The following is a 20,633-nucleotide window of genomic DNA, read 5'->3' on the forward strand; positions in this document are numbered from 1 at the left end:
TTAAAAGTTTTAAAAAGTTTATATTTTAATAAAAAAGTTGGTTATAGTTTAAACTTTCCTGTGTGGTTTTAACCATGTAGCATCAGCAGTTTAGTGGACAGAGTCCAAGGTAGATAGGGGTTCAGGAGGGACTGCTGAATGGGCCCTTTTCAATATACAAGAAGGTGACATATAGAAAGTTTGACAATCTTTATTGGGGTCTGTCATTCATTCTATTACCTGCTAGCCACTCTGATGTCAAATCATTGCAGAATCTAGGAAAAAAGTAAGTGAATGCAAGGGTATATGCAACTATAGGTAGATAACGACATCTCAGCTATGATGTGCAAAATAAGGCAGTCCCTGTTCCAAAGTAAATGGCTACATAAGGAAGAAAATATAAGTCACTGTGGTAGATTTGTTGTTAAGGAATAGGGTTACTGCTACTAAGAGTTGGCTCCACACCAGGAGAATCCAAATGAGACATGTGGGTTTTTCTTCCTTTCACGGAAGGTGATGGAAGTAAAGGCCAGATCCCTCAATCTATCCTCCTGGTTCTTGAGCTGCACTATTTTGGTTAAGCAGGTGTGGAAACCACAAAGATGCTCACAGCTGCAATGCTCTCAGTAATACAAAACTCCATCTGACAATACTGCAGTTGCCTGTTTAAGACACCTGAAAACAGAAAAGAGGAGAAGCTGGTTTACACAAGGTTCACAAACAGGGGGTTCAACCCCCAAGGTCCATATCTATCCTCCCTTCCCTGAAGCAATGTGTTAACCTCATTTATGCTGAGCTGCTGTTTGTGTGCATATAACAGCAGGAATGCGTGCCATGGTGTTCTATGAGGCCAACATTATCAATTTACTATTGTTCCTGAAAGTCATCAAGGATACCTGTGTGAAGAGAACAATAGAAGTGTGAAACATTTATTTCACTCATCAGAAGAGTGACTCAAGTGAAGAATAGTAGAGTATCATTCTCACCTACAACTGTTTGGCTAGGTGCAAGCTGGTGTGCTGAGCTGATGAGCAGAGTTAACCTGAAATGAAGAATAGAGAAACTGTTAACAAAGATCTATGTCTCCAAAATGAAACACTGAAGTTGTGGCAGAACACACACCTAGAAGTAACAGAAGTGCTAACATACCTTTAGACTCCTTATTAAAAATGGCAGCCATTAGCCACTCATTAGGAGTTTTCCACCTGAACCATGTACACTGATTGGATGTCCACTGAATGGCAGTGTTTCCCCCCCCCAACACACCCAACCTGTTCTTATCAATGAGTTAGTACACAGAACCATTCCTCACCTGATTTTAACTTGCCTGTAATTTGATTCTACAAAGAATTAACTTTAGCTCTATGAGTAAACCCTCTCAGATGTATGAACACATCCATTTTACTTATATATCCATATTTCTACCAGCAAAATTTCTACCAGCATGGTCTTTATCAGTCTTCTCAGTCATTTTTGTCAGCCCTGTGGAATGAAGAGTAAGAGATATCAGAAATAAAATAACTATTATAAACAATAGCACACAATGAAAGCCCATAAAGAGAAGTCAGTTTTTGCTGGTTGGTTTCTTTAGTTCTATCATAAGGACACCTAAGTAGCTTACAAAATATCATTCTCACCTGGACTTACTATCTGAGCTACTTCTAGAAAAGATAAAACAACATATTAGAATGACATGTAGCTTGTTAATGGCTCTGTGGAATAGAGAGAAATGGGAGGCAGAGATAGGAAAAAAAAAAGTAAAAGACTAAGACAGAGTAAAGTCTCAAACATCTGCATAAGGAATAGAACAGAATAGAAAAGAAACACTGCTCACCTGGACCTTCTTATACCCATGCACGCCTAATTAACGTCTGACATCAGTAGGACGGGAAAGGTTTCTCAATGCCTATTGGGCACCGTTCGGGTGCGGTTCCTTGGCCCGCTTCCTAACCACGCCTATCACACCTCATTGGCTATTCTATGGAGGTGTGTTTGAACGTGTTCTACAAGTAGCCTGAAAAGATATCTTCACCTTACAACATGGCTCCAAAACGGAAATCGAATTTCTTGCATGGAGAGTTGCAGATATGGAAAATGGAAGTGGGGCAGACCATGACATTTTGAAAGCAGGGAGCGTGGTGGGTGTAGGCATCTGTGTGTAACCTAGCCTGGCCCCTTCTTTTCCCTAACAATTGATTCCCCTCCACACTTAACACAAAATTTAAGTCCTCAACAATCCCTCACACCAACACCCAGAAAAATCCATAAACGAAAGAAAGACAGATAATGGGGGTGGGGAGGAGTGTCAAAGGCAGAAGGGAGTATAAAGGAGAACAGGCAAGTTTCATAGCACAAAGTTTCATCATTGAGGAAACGGAACACCACAAACACCAACTCACATGAGGGGGTCTTACATAGGGAAAATGACTGTGCCAAAGCTTTCTATATACTAAGCACGCCTAATTAGCGGCGGACGTCATAGGAACCGTTAGGATTCAAATCTAATTGGATGTGCATTGGATGTGGTTTAGCAATATACAGCTGTAGTGACGTTGTAGTCAATTCCTTCACATCTCTAAGCTCTATGTTCTAAACAAAGTTACCTCTATAGCTCTATGCCTTAAGGCATTGCTTTTTTTTCATCTTCCATACATCAGGGGGTTCAAGTCTTGAGTAAGGTTAGCAAATAGGTTATATTCATTTCTCAGCCAGGACACCTGGTAACTCTTTAGGCTTGCCTTTACATATCAATATTTTGCTTCAGCTTTTATTATGTGCAGCCCATTGTCTAATAGTTAATGCAACCTGTTCTCTCTCATGCTGAACACCCTCCCCCCACCAAAAACATCCCCCCCTATCTGGATCATTCTTCAACACCTGTCCAAGCCCTCTGAAGTTTGATTTAACTGATAGAAAACAAATATGAAATATGTATTAAAGAATTGCAGCACAAATAACGCCTAAACGGAACCGATTATTTACAGTCCTATATGCATTAGTACAGTGCTTAGAATGAAGATTAGCGTGTGAGAAAAACGGAGCTCCACCTCACATGCATTCAAGCACACTTGGGAATATGGGTTTGGGGCTCAGTGAAAGCAGCCTACTATGACATTATAGCTAAACTCCTTTTCCCTTAGCACTTCACTAAGATATGATATGACAAGGGAACCAGAGGAATTGGAGCTGTGGGTCAGTGAGGAAAGGCACTCTCTACCAATTGTCCGGCCTTTGAGGGTTCAAATCCCAGCCTGTATTTTACTTGTGGCGTATCTGCCTTCCAGGTGCACTTTGATGATGCTTTCCACTTCTTATAGGAGTTGAATATAACATTTCTCCATTTAAACATGGCATACGTTGTTAGTTTTGATCGTGGTAAAGTATACATTTCTGAAATGGTGAAGAAATGGCAGAAAGCGGTATAAGCAAATCCAAACTGCTATAAGCGCAAGAAAGCATTTGTAGCTCAACACGCTAATGCTCCTTTTCTGAGCTTTGCCATCTAAAACTCCCCGGTTTGACTCCCACCTTTGCTCATTTTAATAAGGTCCTAGTTTTTTCCTATTAGATCTTATAACATTTCCCTTTGCAGGCAAACCTATTTTCAACTTACCATGGCTCGGACATCCTAAGCAGTGATGAGAGAAACCTTTCCTCTGACAGCAAGATGACATTTGTGGATCGCCTGGTTAATGTGCTCTCATCACTGCTTAGGATGTCCGAGCCATGGTAAGTTGAAAATAGGTTTGCCTGCAAAGGGAAATGTTATAAGAGCTAATAGCAAAAAACTAGGACCTTATTAAAATTAGCAAAGGTGGGAGTCGAACTGGGGAGTTTTAGATGGCAAAGCTCAGAAAAGGAGCATTAGCGTGTTGAGCTACAAATGCTTTCTTGCGCTTATAGCAGTTTGGATTTGCTTATACCGCTTTCTGCCATTTCTTCACCATTTCAGAAATGTATACTTTACCACGATCAAAACTAACAACGTATGCCATGTTTAAATGGAGAAATGTTATATTCAACTCCTATAAGAAGTGGAAAGCATCATCAAAGTGCACCTGGAAGGCAGATACGCCACAAGTAAAATACAGGCTGGGATTTGAACCCTCAAAGGCCGGACAATTGGTAGAGAGTGCCTTTCCTCACTGACCCACAGCTCCAATTCCTCTGGTTCCCTTGTCATATCATATCTTAGTGAAGTGCTAAGGGAAAAGGAGTTTAGCTATAATGTCATAGTAGGCTGCTTTCACTGAGCCCCAAACCCATATTCCCAAGTGTGCTTGAATGCATGTGAGGTGGAGCTCCGTTTTTCTCACACGCTAATCTTCATTCTAAGCACTGTACTAATGCATATAGGACTGTAAATAATCGGTTCCGTTTAGGCGTTATTTGTGCTGCAATTCTTTAATACATATTTCATATTTGTTTTCTACTTGAAAACGTTCCAAATCTTTAGGCATTCCTTTGCTTAAACTTATTTGAGTTCATCCTGATATGATACCTAATGAAGCACGGACAGTTCAGTCAAGCAGCTGTAGCTCTATCGGTTAGGAGCCCAGCCTGTGCTGCTAACATCCAGAAGTTGTGGGTTCAACACCCACCACGTCTTTTAATTGTGGCATATTACTGGAAGATGCAGATTGATGAGGTCACAATGAGGTCAGTTTTGTGCAACTGAACACCTCCATTTTGCAATGAGGGAAGCTGGATTGTTAAGGTGTGTATCTGTTTATTCTCTTTTTAAGTGCTGATAATGTGTGCTGGTTTTTCTTTGCTTTCAAAAGAGAGCCGATTGCAGTGCTGTTTGTTGAGACAAAAAAGGGGGTTGTAAAAGCCATGTGAAAATTATATTATGGTTTGGGATGAAATGTGGTTTGTTATCCATGCAATATAATGTGTTCCATTGTTATGGTGTCATTATATTTATTCGGACAGAGAAAAGATGAAATATACCTATTGAAATTCACTATTGGAATTATTGATGAAAAACACAGCGGACGTCTGCCTCGCGTCTAACAAAGAGCCGCAATTACGATAGTTGAAACGGCATTGAAATCCAAGCTAGACCAGGGTTTCTTACGTCTACATAATTTACGAGATTTAGACGCACGCGTTCGCCCAAGTAGCGCCTATCTAGCGTCCCCACTTGGCACGCCCAACGGAACGCCCACGGAACGCCCACGTCCAGAGCTGCAGACGGGACTATGCGTTCAATAGACGTTAGTTCGTTATGTACTACCTAGGGACGTCTATGTGTCGTTAATTACCCAATTAACATCAATTAAGACCCTTAACTCCGTAATTATTCACTTGCAGCGGACGTCCAAAGCACGCCTAAGTTAAACGCAGTAATAGAGAATTTAGGCCTACACTGTCCAAAAGGATTATTTGACACATTCTCTTTTCTTTGGAAAGAAGAGGCTCTAGATGTTTATTTAAAATTAGGCTCAATATTTCTATAAAAATTATATTACCTTCCATGGCAAATAATTTGAAACTTGACTTTCTCCACTCCATGGGATATTCCTTCCAGAGCCAGAAATGATCATGCTATGCAAAGCATGAGCCACGGCATACACAGCATTGTATATGCTATAGCTGCTTCCAAAGTATTTGGTGTTACAGTGTATAATGGGTTTATTTATCTTAGTGCTACAGGATCTTCTGATGCTTTGAGAGCATCGGCTGTCACACAGGTCCATCCACCATTGCCAAATAGTTTTCATCAATTGGAAACAACATGGGATTCACCTCACGGATAAAATTTGAAATGCTTGGAATATTCTTCTTTATAATTGTGAATGCCAAAGTATTATTATTTACAATAAGCCCCAGTGGATAGGTTAATTGAAAATCCCATTCAGCAGTGGTGATCCATATTTTTCCAGGTAACTGCATAATGTCTACGAGCTTATATACATCCAAGAAATATTCTTTGTTACAATAGACAATGATCACACTAGCTGATGATGAATGAATGTTATCTATCATTTTATTTAACTTTTCTGGTGTCATGGCACTGATGTGTGAGAAAGTTTTTATAAATTCAATGCAACCATCATTCTGTTCAATGCCTTCTTTCAAAATCTCAACAGCCCTCATACTGCTATCATCATTGGGTGCAAAGATACCAATCCAGGTCCAATTGAAATGCTTTAGTAACCTGATGATCCCAGCACAGAGGTGGAACTCGCTGGGGATAGTCCGGTAGAAATAAGGGAACTTAAGAGCATCACTCATGAAAAGATTCTGTGATTTGTAACTGATCTGTTGAGAAATTCCCAATGTTAACACAATCTCTGTTGTGAGATTTCATTTTAAATAAGATGACTGGTGAATGCAATGGAAAACAACCCTACTAATAGTCTGCTAAGAAACCATCACACAAATAGTAGCCACAGAAATAATCAATCATATTATTGGGATTTATTAACTACTTTTATGAAAAGATTCACCCAAGGTGGTATACAGCGAGATGTGACACTTTTGTACAGGGGAGTATCTTTACCTTTATTACAGATGTAAAAGAAAATCTTATCCAGAAGTTCAGAGGCCTAAAACTGATATTAAAGGGAGTGAATGCAGCTTTTTTGAGCTCTTAGGAAAAGTAGAGGAGGGAGAAAAAGTCAATTGTAGGATGGCCACCACATAAAGATACGCCTGATCTAGGATTATTCATGTGGATTTTACATTAGCCTATCTATATACTATCTATACTAAAATATAAACCAATATTTTGTGGCCAAAAATTTGGCCAAAAATGGGAGGGTCTTGATTAATATTTAAGCCTAACTTTCCATGCCACCCAATGACCAGCATTTTTTTTCAACCCCATCCTATTCTCATGCAGTAGTCCTCATTGCCATTGCCTCCAACCCCCTCACAGCAACTAACATTCATTTGCAAACCTCACTTCCCCCAACTCTGACACCAATGCCACAGTTGCCAATATTTCCTGCCTCCAACCTCCTCACAACAGTCAACATTTCTTTCTACCCCCCAAAACTCCAATGCCACCACCATAGCAGACAGCATCCCCCTCTTCGATTATCCAATAATCAGCTCTTTGCTTATTAGCATAACATTAGCATTCACATTCCCATCACCTGCAACTGAAAGCTAATCACAGTCAATCAATAATCACACAACTCAATTTTATTGGAATAAATATTTGGCAGCAGCTTTATTATCTATCTGAATATTATCTCCACTTACAATACAATCCGTGTCCAAATGCCAACAACCCCCCCCCCCCCCAATGCATGCTTCACACACCCTCAGGGAGCTATTTGGTGTCTTAAACTTGCTACCGTTAATTCTTTAAACGTATAACATTCCCCCAAACATGACCCACAATGAGGTAAGGCCATGCTTTTCCTCTCAGCGGTGTCACCTATGAGTGTTACCATTTTGGTTTTCTATGCACTATTCTGTAAAGCTTATAGCAGCTGCATTTAGAAGGTGCGAGCATCTCTAAATTCTATACGGTTTTTTCAACATACCTGTTGAAGACTCACAAGACTCCTGAGGCAGGCCGGTTAGGCTAAAACATGTGCATGTCGGGTCATTGAGTCATTGGATGAATTTATGAGGCTTTGGGTGAATAAAGGCATTTGGATCTATAAGATGAGTTGAAGGACACTTTTGTTTGGTGCACACCATTCTGATTGGGACAATTCCACTTTGATTCTGTGCTTTGAGTTTGTGGTTTTGTTTCCCCTGTTTCATTTTTTTGTCAATAAAAGACTGTATCAGGAGCATCTTTTCTACAGCTTTTTTTCATTTTTTGGCTAAGCCTTAGAGCATGTGCAGATGCACAAGGCCTCACTCTGATCCAGTAAGGTGCCAGTAAGTGAAGAACTGATTTTAGGATGATCAGGAGAGGAGGGAAAAATGTTGGTTTCAGTGGTGTCAGAGTCAGGGTGTTGTAAAGAAATGTTGGTTGCTATGAGAGGGTTGGAGGTGGGAAAGGTTGGCTGTTGTACTGGTATCAGAATCAGGGGATCCCAGAAAATGCTGGTAAGCAAAGAGCTGATTATCTGATGATTGGGAATGGGAAGAATGTTGGTTGCTCTGGCAGTGACATCAGAGTCAGGGGGTTCATAAAGAAATGAGGGCTTCAACAAAGTTGGAGGTGTTAACTAAGGCAATAACCTTTTCATGTGCAAGAGTAAAATTGTGGAATTCCCTTGGGCAAATTTGGAAGTGCAGTGATAGGTATTCATTCAGAAAGTTACTTAAAACACAATAATTTGTTAATGCATTCCTTTGAATATTGAGTTCACATTTTTTTGATGATTTGCTGCAGGAATTGAATCCTACTGTTTTTATTTATAGAAACATAGAAACAGAAAAAAGACGGCAGATAAGGGCCGCGGCCCATCTAGTCTGCCCACCCTAATGACCCTCCCCTATTTAACTCTGTGTAGAGATCCCACTGACGATCCCATTTCTTCTTAAAATCAGGCACGCTGCTTGCTTCGATCACCTGAAGTGGAAGTTTATTCCAGCGATCAACCACTCTTTCGGTGAAAAAGTATTTTCTGGTGTCGCCGTGCAATTTACCGCCCCTGATTCTCCATGGATGTCCTCTTGTCGCCGTCGGACCTTTATTGATTGTACTTCCGTCTGCCTCTTCACATCTGCCCTTGGTACTGGTAGAATCTCCGAAAATGCAATCTTCTGAGTCCTCATCTTCAACTTCCTTCCCAGAATCTTGAACTGTTCTATCACTGCACTTCTACTGTAGTCTCTCCTGCTGACATCATTAGTCCCGATGTGGATCATTACTACAGTGTCTTCCGTCTCTGCTCCATCTAGGATCTTTCCGATTTTGTCAACGATGTCCTTTGTTCTCACTCTTGGGAGGCAGGTCACCAGCCGATCCTCTCTCCCACCTGCTATGTGACTGTCTACTTGCCTTAGGATTGAGTCTCCCACTAGGATCGCAGACTTTCCCTTCTTCAGTTTTCGCTCCGGTCACAGGTCTATGTCCTCGGAGTGCTTCGCTGCTTCTTCTTCTGGGCATCGACTAGGCCTATCCATCCCTTCCTGCAGGATTCCTCTGTGGATTTCTTCCTTGGAGTCATCATCCCCCTTGTTCTTCCACCCTCCTCCTGTAGGCCTCCTCAATGAATTCCTCTAGTTCTCTGACTTCATCCTCAATGTGTCTCCCTCTTGTGAAGTCCTCCGCTGGGTCTTCTGTGATGTAGAATCCTTCCAATTCTTGTATCCTATCTTTCAGATGTCTGACTTCCCTCTTCAAGCTTTTCAGCTCCTGACACCGACTGCATACATATGACTGCCTCCCCGAGGGGAGATAGTCATACATGTGACAGAATGTGCAGAACACTGGAAAGCTCATCTTATGGATTCCCTCTGCTTCCATTGCTGTCCGCTTCTTTGGAGTACTCTCTTATTTACTGGTTCCTTTATGCTTGTCTGAGTGTGTGTTCTCTTCTGTGTGTGTGTTTTCTTTTGTGCCTGTTTTTTGTTACTTCCCTAGTCCCTAGTTATATGTTTTTCCTTGTATCCACTTCTAGTGTGCACATTTGTCTAGTGTTGTGGTGTTCTGTGTTGGTTGGATTTCCTAACTTTAAGATAGTAGTTTGTGTCCTGCTGTTGTTACGTGTGTATGTGACCTCTGTGTCTGCTTTGTTTTTGCCTATGTACTTATTTGGATATTTAGATGTGTTATTTGTTGGTTTCCTTACCTTGCTGCCCTTCCTTGGTGTCCTTGGGTGTGGTGAATCTGCCCTTCTTGAGGCCCTTCGCAAAGGCATCTATGAGACAAACTTGGTATTTTCTGTTACATAGAGAATTCTGGACCCTAGTTCATTTACAAAAATTAGATTGCTCTAATAGATGTTGGCACTGTCATCTTGAAGCTGGTACATTGGATCATTTATTGATTTTTTGTCCTCTAATACATAGTTTTTGGAAATCTATTTGGAGTCAAGTTAATAATTTACTTGAGAATCCGGTAGTGCTTTCATATGAAACAATATTATTTGGTACATCAATGAGGATAAAGAGTCAAATATCCTCTAAAAACTAAGTAGAAATGTAGCTCCCATTTTTAATACTTCTTCTCGCATAGCTAAGAACAATTTCCTATGGTCTTGAGTAGTCTTTGTTACATCTGGGTATATCCAAATTTTTTTACCTATGAAAAAATTCTGAGAACATTGAAAAAAAGCTTTCATAATTGCATTCAAATCCTGTTCAAACACCAAGGAAATTATTAACGTTCTGTGGTATTCAATTTCTTCCTGGGAGCTTTCTAGTATACCTGTTATATTATGTCTTCTAAGATATGCTGGGACCAAATATGTCTTTTTTACACCAGAACAGCTTCAACACTTCATGGACACAAAGAAAGTTATTAATTAATTGATAGAAAGTGCTGCAGAAAATTGAGCTGTGGGTCACGTTAAGCTTTTGCCTCAGATTATAGTGTGATTTGTTAATTAACGGAAACCTCCTTATCTCATTTATTTCTTGTTCTTTACTTTTGATTGAGGTCTAAGAAGGAGACTTAAATTATATTAATATTGTATAAGGATTAGCTCTTCTCCAGTTTTTCTATACATTGTTTTTCCTTACGATTTTTTGGTTATACTAATTCCTTTTCCTGCTGTTTAAATGACACTCCGTATTGCAGTAACAAGTGGATTCTTGTGCATTTTATTTAAAATCTATATATATAAAATCGGATGTATGTATGTATGTGCCGCGATCACGCAAAAACGGCTTGACCGATTTGAACGAAACTTGGTATGCAGATCCCTCACTACCCGGGATGATATGTTCTGGGGGTCTCACGGCCCAACTGCACACATGGGCGGAGCTACAAACAGAAAATCATATTTCACCCATTCATGTCAATGGAAAAAATGTAAAAAACTTCCATTCTCACAGTAATTCCAACTACCTGGGATGATATGTTCTGGGGGTCTCACGGCCCAACTGCACACATGGGCGGAGCTACAAACAGAAAATCATATTTCACCCATTCATGTCAATGGAAAAAATGTAAAAAACTTCCATTCTCACAGTAATTCCAACTACCTGGGGTGATATGTTCTGGGGGTCTCGCGGCCCACCTGCACACGTGGGCGGAGCTACAAACAGAACATCAGATTTCACCCATTCATGTCAATGGAAAAAATGTAAAAAGCTGCCATTCTCACTGTGACCAATTTGGACGAAACTTGGTATGCAGATCCCTCACTACCTGGGGTGATATGTTCTGGGGGTCTCGCGGCCCACCTGCACACGTGGGTGGAGCTACAAACAGAAAATCAGATTTCACCCATTCATGTCAATGGAAAAAATGTAAAAAGCTGCCATTCTCACAGTAATTCAAAAACGGCTTGACCGATTTGAACAAAACTTGGTATACAGATCCCTCACTACCTGGGGTGATATGTTCTGGGGGTCTCGCGGCCCTCCTGCACATGTGGGCGGAGCTACAAACAGAAAATCACATTTCACCCATTCATGTCAATGGAAAAAATGTAAAAAGCTGCCATTCTCACAGTAATTCAAAAACATCTTAAGAACATAAGAACATAAGAACATAAGAAGTTGCCTCCGCTGAGGCAGACCATAGGTCCATCCTGCCCAGCGGTCCGCTCCCGCGGCGGCCCATCAGGCCCATTGCCTGAGTAGTGGTCTATACCTATCTATACCCTTCAATCCCTTTTTCTTCTAGGAATCTATCCAAACTTTCTTTGAAACCATTTAATGTTTTCTTGTCTACAACAGCCTCTGGAAGCACGTTCCATGTATCCACCACCCTCTGAGTGAAAAAGAACTTCCTAGCGTTTGTTCTAAACCTGTCCCCTTTCAATTTCTCCGAGTGCCCCCTTGTACTTGTGGTGGTCCTTAATTTGAAAAATCTGTCCCTGTCTACTTTTTCTATGCCCTTCAGGATCTTGAAGGTTTCTATCATGTCTCCTCTAAGTCTCCGCTTTTCCAGTGAGAAAAGTCCCAACTGCTTCAACCTGTCGGTATATGGGAGATTTTCCATTCCCTTTATCAGTTTAGTTGCTCTTCTCTGTACTCCCTCAAGTACTGCCATGTCCTTCTTGAGGTACGGCGACCAGTACTGGACACAGTACTCCAGATGCGGCCGCACCATTGCACGATACAGCGGCATGATGACTTCCTTCGTCCTGGTCGTAATACCCTTCTTAATGATACCCAACATTCTGTTAGCTTTCTTTGAGGCTGTAGCGCACTGCGCTGATGCCTTCAGTGTTGCGTCTACCATCACTCCCAGGTCTCTCTCCAGGTTACTGACCCCTAGCGGTGTTCCCCCCATTCTGTATGTGAACATCGGGTTCTTTTTCCCCACGTGCATGACCTTGCATTTCCCTATGTTGAAGCTCATTTGCCATTTTTCGGCCCACTTTTCCAGCTGCGTTAGATCCTTTTGGAGATTTTCGCAGTCTCCCCTGGTTTGAGCCCTGCTGTATAGTTTGGTGTCATCTGCAAATTTAATAACCTCACACTTGGTTCCCGCCTCTAGGTCGTTTATGTAGATATTGAACAGGAGCGGTCCCAGCACCGACCCCTGCGGAACTCCGCTCGTGACCCCTTTCCAGTCTGAGTACTGGCCCTTTACGCCAACCCTCTGTTCCCTGTTCGCCAGCCAGTTTTTGATCCATCGGTGGATCACCCCTTGTACCCCGTGGTTCCATATCTTCTTAAGCAGCCTTTCGTGTGGTACCTTGTCGAAGGCTTTTTGGAAGTCAAGGTAAATGATGTCTATAGATTCCCCTTTATCCACCTGGCTGTTTACCCCCTCGAAGAAGTGCAATAAGTTTGTGAGGCATGACCTACCCTTGCAGAAGCCATGCTGACTCGGTTTTAGCTGCTCATTGTTTTCGATGTGTTCACAGATGCTGTCCTTAATCAGTGCCTCCATCATCTTTCCTGGGACTGAGGTCAGGCTCACTGGCCTGTAGTTTCCTGGGTCTCCCCTTGAGCCCTTCTTGAAGATGGGCGTGACATTTGCTATTTTCCAGTCCTTCGGGATCTCTCCGGTTTTTAAGGATAGGCTGTATATTTGTCGAAGTGGCTCCGCTATTTCGTTTTTTAGTTCCTTGAGTACCCTTGGGTGAATGCCGTCCGGACCTGGAGATTTGTCACTCTTTAGTCTGTCTATCTGCTTGAGTACATCTTCTTGGCTTACCTCTAAATTGACCAGTTTTACATCTTGGTCTCCTTTTACGCTCTCTTCAGGTTCTGGGATGTTGGTTATATCTTCCCTCGTGAAAACTGACGTGAAGAACTCATTTAACCTGTCAGCTATTTCTTTCTCTTCCTTTACCACTCCCTTCCTGTCTCCATCATCCAATGGTCCCACTTCTTCTCTTGCCGGTTGCTTCCCTTGACGTATCTGAAGAACGACTTGAAGTTTGTTGCTTCCTCTGCCAGTCTCTCTTCATATTCTCTTTTTGCTTTTCTAACCGCTCGGTGACACTCCTTCTGGTGTTCTTTGTGCACTTTTTGGTTCTCCTCTGTTTTGTCTTTTTTCCATTTTCTGAACGATGCTTTCTTGTCGCTTATCGCCTTCTTCACTGCATTTGTTATCCACACTGGGTTTTTTGTTCTATTTTTTTTGCACCCTTTCCTGAACTTGGGGATGCACAGGTTTTGCGCTTCGTGCACAGTTCCCTTGAGTAAGGTCCAGGCTTTTTCTACGGAATCCATCTTCCCTATGTTACCTTTGAGTTTTTTTCCCACCATTTCCCTCATGGCATCATAATTTCCTTTTTTGAAATTGAGTGCCGTCGTTGTGGTTCTTTTCCCCTTTGATGATCCAATTTCTAGCCTGCACTGGATCGTGTTGTGATCACTGTTACCTAGCGGGGCTAATACTGTCACCTCTTGACCAATTAGAACGAAACTTGGTATGCAGATCCCTCACTACCTGGGGTGATATGTTCTGGGGTTCTCGCGGCCCTCCTGCACACGTGGGCGGAGCTACAAACAGAAAATCGGATTTCACCCATTCATGTCAATGGAAAAAATGTAAAACGCTGTGGGACCGATTTGAACGAAAATTGGTGTGCAGATCCCTCACTACCGGGGGTGATATGTTCTGGGGGTCTTGCGGCCCACATGCACATGTGGGCGGAGCTACAAACAGAAAATCAGATTTCACCCATTCAAGTCAATGGAAAAAATGTAAAAAGCTGTGGGACCGATTTGAACGAAAATTGGTATGCAGATCCCTCAGTACCTGGGGTGATATGTTCTGGGGGTCTCGCGGCCCACCTGCACACATGGGCGGAGCTACAAACAGAAAATCAGATTTCACCCATTCAAGTCATTGGAAAAAATGTACAAAGCTGTGTGACCGATTTGAACGAAACTTGGTATGCAGATCCCTCACTACCTGGGGTGATATGTTCTGGGGGTCTCGCGGCCCACCTGCACACATGGGCGGAGCTACAAACAGAAAATCAGATTTCACCCATTCAAGTCAATGGAAAAAATGTAAGAAGCTGTGGGACCGATTTGAACGAAATTTGGTATGCAGATCCCTCACTACCTGGAGTGATATGTTCTGGGGGTCTCACGGCCCACCTGCACACGTGGGCGGAGCTACAAACAGAAAATCAGATTTCACTCATTCAAGTCAATGGAAAAAATGTAAGAAGCTGTGGGACCGATTTGAACGAAACTTGGTATGCAGATCCCTCACTACCTGGGGTGATATGTTCTGGGGGTCTCGCGGCCCACCTGCACACGTGGGAAGGGTGGGTTCACCCAAGAATGTATATGTTCTTGCTCCTGGAGGTGAAACTAAAAATGTTGTTTATAATCAATTTTTGTGTTAGTTGAATTGTATTCATTTTGTCAAATATTTCACATTATACTTTGAATATTTTACTTTTTATAAAGCTGTAACAAAATTATTTCATTCACCACTATAAAGTATCTTTATTTAAATCCATTTACAGTGTTATTGCTATAATTAAATACCCGTGCAACGCCGGGGCATCAGCTAGTTATAAATAAATAAATAAATAAATATCCTCTAAACACAATAAGGGGTTCATAATTAAAAAAAAACGTCTAAAAAGTGTCCTAAATGGGTACTTGGATGATCAAAAAGCCTGATCGTCCTAAAACCAGCTTAGGCCTTTCCCTGCCACTAAACACACAGAGAGAAAAGAGGCGTGTTTAGAGGAAGGGATAGGGTAGGCGGTGGGTAGGAGATGGGCCGACCTATACCTAGGCATGCAGAAGGTATAACCAAAACCTGAGGCAGGTTGCCTAGTCGGCACTTATATGTTTTGACTTAGACAAAGTGCCGAAAAAGGGGCCGCTGAGCTGATCGTGGCTGCTGCGATCAGCTCAGCGGCCCCAGCAACCTGCCTACCCGTACAGCAATGATTGCGGCAGGAGAGATGCCTCATCTCCCCTACCATGATGCCATCACTCCTCTACCCGAACTGCTGTGACCCCTGGCTGGAGAGATGCCCTATCTCTCCTGCTGCAGGTCGCAGCAGTTCTGGTAGAGGAGTGATGGCATCACGTTAGGGGAGATGAGGCATCTCTCCTGCTGCAATACATCACCCCCTCCACACAAACAACATCGGGGCAAGAGGGAGCCCAAGCCCTCTTGCCCTGCGGCACCCCAACGTTCCCTGACAACATCGGGGCAAGAGAGAGCCCAAGCCCTCCTGCCCCACGGCACCTGTGGTACCCCCTGATTACGATCAGTCCAGAAGGGAGCCCAAGGGAGCCCAACCCCTCCTGCCCAGGCAGACCCCCTACCCCCACCCCTCACTACAATATGGGCACCCATGGCACCCCCCAATTACGATCAGGTCAGGAGGGAGCCCAAGCCCTCCTGCCCCGAGAACCCGTGGCACCCCAGATTATGATCAGGCCAGGAGAGAGTCCAACCCCTCCTGCCTAGGTGGACCCCCTACCCCCATCCCCCACTACAATATGCCCCCCAAACCCCCGATCGGCCCCCCACTGACCTGCGACCCTCCGTCGACCCACAACCCCCCCACCCCCAATCTCACCCCATACCTGTAAAATGTTGGCCGGACAGACGGGTGCCAAACCCTCCCATCCGGCAGGCAAGCCGGCTGCAGAATGGGGCCGGATTGGCCCAGGCGTCTGAAACCCACCCACAAGTGGGGCCTAAGGCACCTGGGCCAACCAGAATAGGCCTGGGAGTCTTAGGGTTTCAGACACCTGGGCCATGGGCCAATCTGGCCCCATTCTGCAGCCGGCTGGCCTGCCAGACGGGTAGGTTTGGCACCTGTCCATCCGGCCAAAATTTTACAGATATGGGGGTGGGATTGGGGATGGGGGGTTGTGGGGTCGGTGGGGGGTTGCGGGTCAGCAGGGGGGGCCGATCGGGTGTTTGGGGGGTGGTTGTTGGGGGGGGGTTGTATCGAGGGCAGGAGGGCCTGGGATCCCTCGTGCCCATATTATAGTGGGGGATGGGGGCCTAAGGAAACTTGGCCAATTCTTATGGGTGGGGCCTTAGGCACATGGCCCAATCAGACCCTAGGTCCACCATTCAGCGGATGGCAGTCCTGCCTGTTGGACGGGCTTGGGACCCGTCCATCTATCTGGTCAACTTACGGTGAGTTGGGGTATTGGTGGTTTCGTTGGTGTTGCGGAGTTAGGGAGGGCTGTTTGGGGATTTAGGGGGGTTGATCGGGGGTTCATGGGGGACTGAACCATGGGCAGGAGGGCCTGGGATCCCTCCTGTCCATATTTGAGGGGGGTCACCTTCTGGCAGGAGGGGTTGTGCTCCCATCTACCGGTATTGTTGGGGTTCAGGGGAGGTGGATCGTGATCGTGGCAGGAGAGATTGGGCATCTCTCCTGCCGTGATCATGATCCCCTAAACTGCTGTGAACTGTGACAGGAAAGATTGGGTATTTCTCCTGCCGTGGTTCATGGCAGTTTGGGGGGGAGATCGCGATCACGACTGGGGAGATGTGGCATCTCTCCTGCCGTGATCGTTGTGGGGGGATTCTGTAACCGGTGTTGTTTTTGACAGATGCCGGTTATAGAATCCAGCTTTTATGCAAAGGACTGGTCCCCTTCTTCGCCTAAAAGGTTTTGTTTTGGTCGTTTGAGACTTGGGCAATTTTTTGGTTGATAATGTGTTCTAATGCTATATGTAGTGGTGGTCTGGATGATTAAACTGCTGAATGTAGAGGTAGGGCATTCTAAAAAAAATTCATTTTGGATGTTTTTTTGAGAATGGACATTTTCCCTGCTGCTACTTTCAGCGTTTAGGACCTTAGGCCAAAAGGGGACCTTTTTTATTATGCCCCTCTACCTGCATAATTAATCTTGTTTATGTATTTCATTTTTTCCAAAATATTGTCTCTTAGGTAACATTCATTTCCCAATCTGTTAATTTCAGTGTCTCTGGATAATTTGATGTCAGATTAAAAACTAAACCCTCTTTTACAAAACTGTAACATGTTTTTTTAGCAATGGTTGTGGCAGTAACAGCTCTGACACTCATAGAATTCCTATGAGCATTGCAGCTGTTACCACCATACAGGGCTGCCATCAGAAATGTCTGGGCCCCTTACTGAGCAATCCTATTGGGCCCCCCCACGCATCCCTTCCCCCCGACCCCCCCCTTCTTCATTGGGCCGAATACACACATACTTTTCTCTGTCGCCGCACTCTTTGACCAAAAGATTTGTAAGTCTGCAACCACATCAAGGTAGACTCTTTCAGCAGGGCCCTAACCTAACCTAAACTAAACTAATCTATACCTATCTATTCTCAACTAACATATGTCTAATACTGAACTAATAACAAACTAACAAACATCTGCATAATAAATAACTAATAAATAATAGTGCTAGTAGCTATAATTCACTTTTGAATGTAAAATCTCAGTTAAGGATTTGTAGGCCAGAAGTAGATCACAATTGCACAATATTTCTTGTAACAAGTATTAAATGTGTTTTTATAAATACTGTAAGCTTAACAAATATATCAGAAAAAACTACACATCTGAGCGCATATCTGAACATACACATCTGTATGATCCCATCCTCCTCAGCTTGCCTATAGCTGCATCATGCATGTTAAAAATGTACGATATGTTGATATGTGCACCTTCCTTCCTTCCCATCCATTCTCCTCAGCCTGTCCTTACACATCCACAGCTGCATGTTAATGATGATGTATATGTTATGATGATAAATAAGTGCATATGAGCACATCATTAATATGCAGCTATGGATGAATATATAATGATGTTATGAGTATGCACCTCTTCCTTCCCATCCTTCTTAGCATGTCACATACAGCATGTTACATTACACAATCTGATAATCATCACCACCAGGCTATGTGTGTGTTATGGGATGGAGGAAGAAAGGTGCATGGGATGGAGGAAGAAAGGTGCATGTTTAAATTGCGCGGGGACAGAAATCCCACCCTTTCCCGCCAAAGTCCCACCCGTCCCCACTCGTCCCCGTGAGGACTCCTACCCGTCCCCGCGAGGACTCCCTCTGTCCCCACCCATCCCCGCGAGGAATCCCCTCCATCCCCGCCCGTCCCTATAAACTACAGAAATAGTTATTTCATTTAATTATGCTACTGAATTAAAGGTTCTGGTAGAAACCCATTTAAAAATAAGCAAAAAGACTTTATTAATTTGGAAATATTAATTGGGAAGAATACATACTTTGTAAACAGGTTTCTACCAGAGCCTCTAATGTTTATAAATTTTTATCTAATCACACCATGCACAATATTCAGTGTAGTTTAAAGGTGCTCTATCTAATAAGTCTCCACTCTTCAACTAGATAGTGATCTTTACTATCAGTTTTAGGATGCACTAAAACTGATAGTAAAGATCACTATCTAGTTGAAGATTGGAGACCTATAAATTTTTATCAACACAACTAATATACTACTTTATCCTGAAGCAAAAAAAGAATTTTTTTCCTACCTTTGTTGCCTGGTTTCTGCTTTCCTCATGTTCTCATTTAATTCCTTCCATCCACTGTCTCTCTTCTTTCTGCGTCTTCCATTTGCTCTGTTACTATGCCTCTCCCTTTCTCCCCCCTCCCAAATTGGTCTGGCACCCATCTTCTTCCCTCCGCTCCCCCCATAGTCTGGCATCTCTATCTTCTTCCCTGCCAGTGTCTTCTCCCCACTCTCTCTTCCCCATTTCCTTTCAGCGTCCTTCTCCCCCCATCTTCCCCATGTCCTGTCAGCATCCTTCTCCTCCCTCTGTCTTCCACATTTGCTTTCAGTGTCCTTCTCCCCCCCTGTCTTCCCCATGTCCTTTCAGCGTCCTTCTCCCCCTCTGTCTCCCCCATGTGCTTTCAGCGTCCTTCTCCACCCCTTTGTCTTCCCCATGTGCTTTCAGCATCCTTCTCCCCCCCTGTCTTCCCCATGCCCTTTCAGCGTCCTTCTTCCCCCATCTTCCCACGTCCTTTCAGTGTCCTTCTCCCCCCTCTGTCTTCCCCATGTGCTTTCAGCATCCTTCTGCCCCCTCCCGTCTTCCCCATGTCCTTTCAGCGTCCTTCTCCACCCCTTTGTCTTCCCCATGTACTTTCAGGGTCCTTCTCCCCCCACCTCTGTCTTCCCCATGCCATTTCAGCGTCCTTCTCCCCATCTTCCCATGTGCTTTCAGCGTCCTTCTCCCCCTCCCATCTTCCCCATGTCCTTTCAGCATCCTTCTCCACCCCTTTGTCTTCCCCATGTGCTTTCAGCGTCCTTCTCCACCCCTTTGTCTTCCCCATGTACTTTCAGGGTCCTTCTCCCCCCACCTCTGTCTTCCCCATGCCATTTCAGCGTCCTTCTCCCCATCTTCCCATGTGCTTTCAGCGTCCTTCTCCCCCTCCCATCTTCCCCATGTCCTTTCAGCATCCTTCTCCACCCCTTTGTCTTCCCCATGTGCTTTCAGCGTCCTTCTCCACCCCTTTGTCTTCCCCATGTGCTTTCAGCGTCCTTCTCCCCCCCTACCATCTTCCCCATGCCCTTTCAGGGTCCTTCTCCCCCCTCAGTTTTACCCATTTCCCTAAAGCGTCTTTTCTTCTCCACTCCACCTTTCCTCCCTTTCTCCCTCCCTGCCCCTTACCTTTGTGGCACTTCCCCACCTGACCGACAACAGAACAGGCCCGGTCCGACAAACCTCCCTGCCCTGTAGCCGTAAATCTAAATTACCTTCTTACAGCAGCTGGAGTATTGAAGCTGCTGTAAGAAGGTAATTTAGATTTGCGGCTGCAGGGCAGGGAGGTTTGTCTGCTGGGCCTGTTGTCGGTCGGTCGGGGGAAGTGCCACAAGGCTAAGGGGACCTGACCGGCTGTGCACACTCCCCCCGGGCCCCATGGTTGCACCGGGGCGGACCGCCCCCCCCTTCGCTACACGACTGCCTTTTCCCTACCTGCCCTGCCGCAAGCAGCCGACCGGAAGTCTTCCCAATATCAGCGCTGACGTCGGAGGAAGGGAGGGCTTTGCTTAAGCCCTCCCTCCGACGTCAGCGCTGACATCGGGAAGACTTCTGTTCGGCTGTGTGCTGCAGCAGGGCAGGTAAGGAGAAGGAGAAGGAGAGGAGAGTATGCTTGCGACCCTGGGGGAGCCCTGGCCCCCTGTCAGCTCCGGGCCCCTGAATGCAGGACT

General features: G+C 44.3%; 1 pseudogene; it reads right to left on the minus strand.

Annotated features, from left to right (window-relative positions):
• LOC117346172 overlaps window positions 1-20,633 on the minus strand; it is a 56,111-nt pseudogene that overhangs the window by 32,498 nt on the left and 2,980 nt on the right.

The sequence above is a fragment of the Geotrypetes seraphini genome, chromosome 12, assembly GCF_902459505.1.
Source record: "Geotrypetes seraphini chromosome 12, aGeoSer1.1, whole genome shotgun sequence".
Lineage (NCBI taxonomy): Eukaryota > Metazoa > Chordata > Amphibia > Gymnophiona > Dermophiidae > Geotrypetes > Geotrypetes seraphini.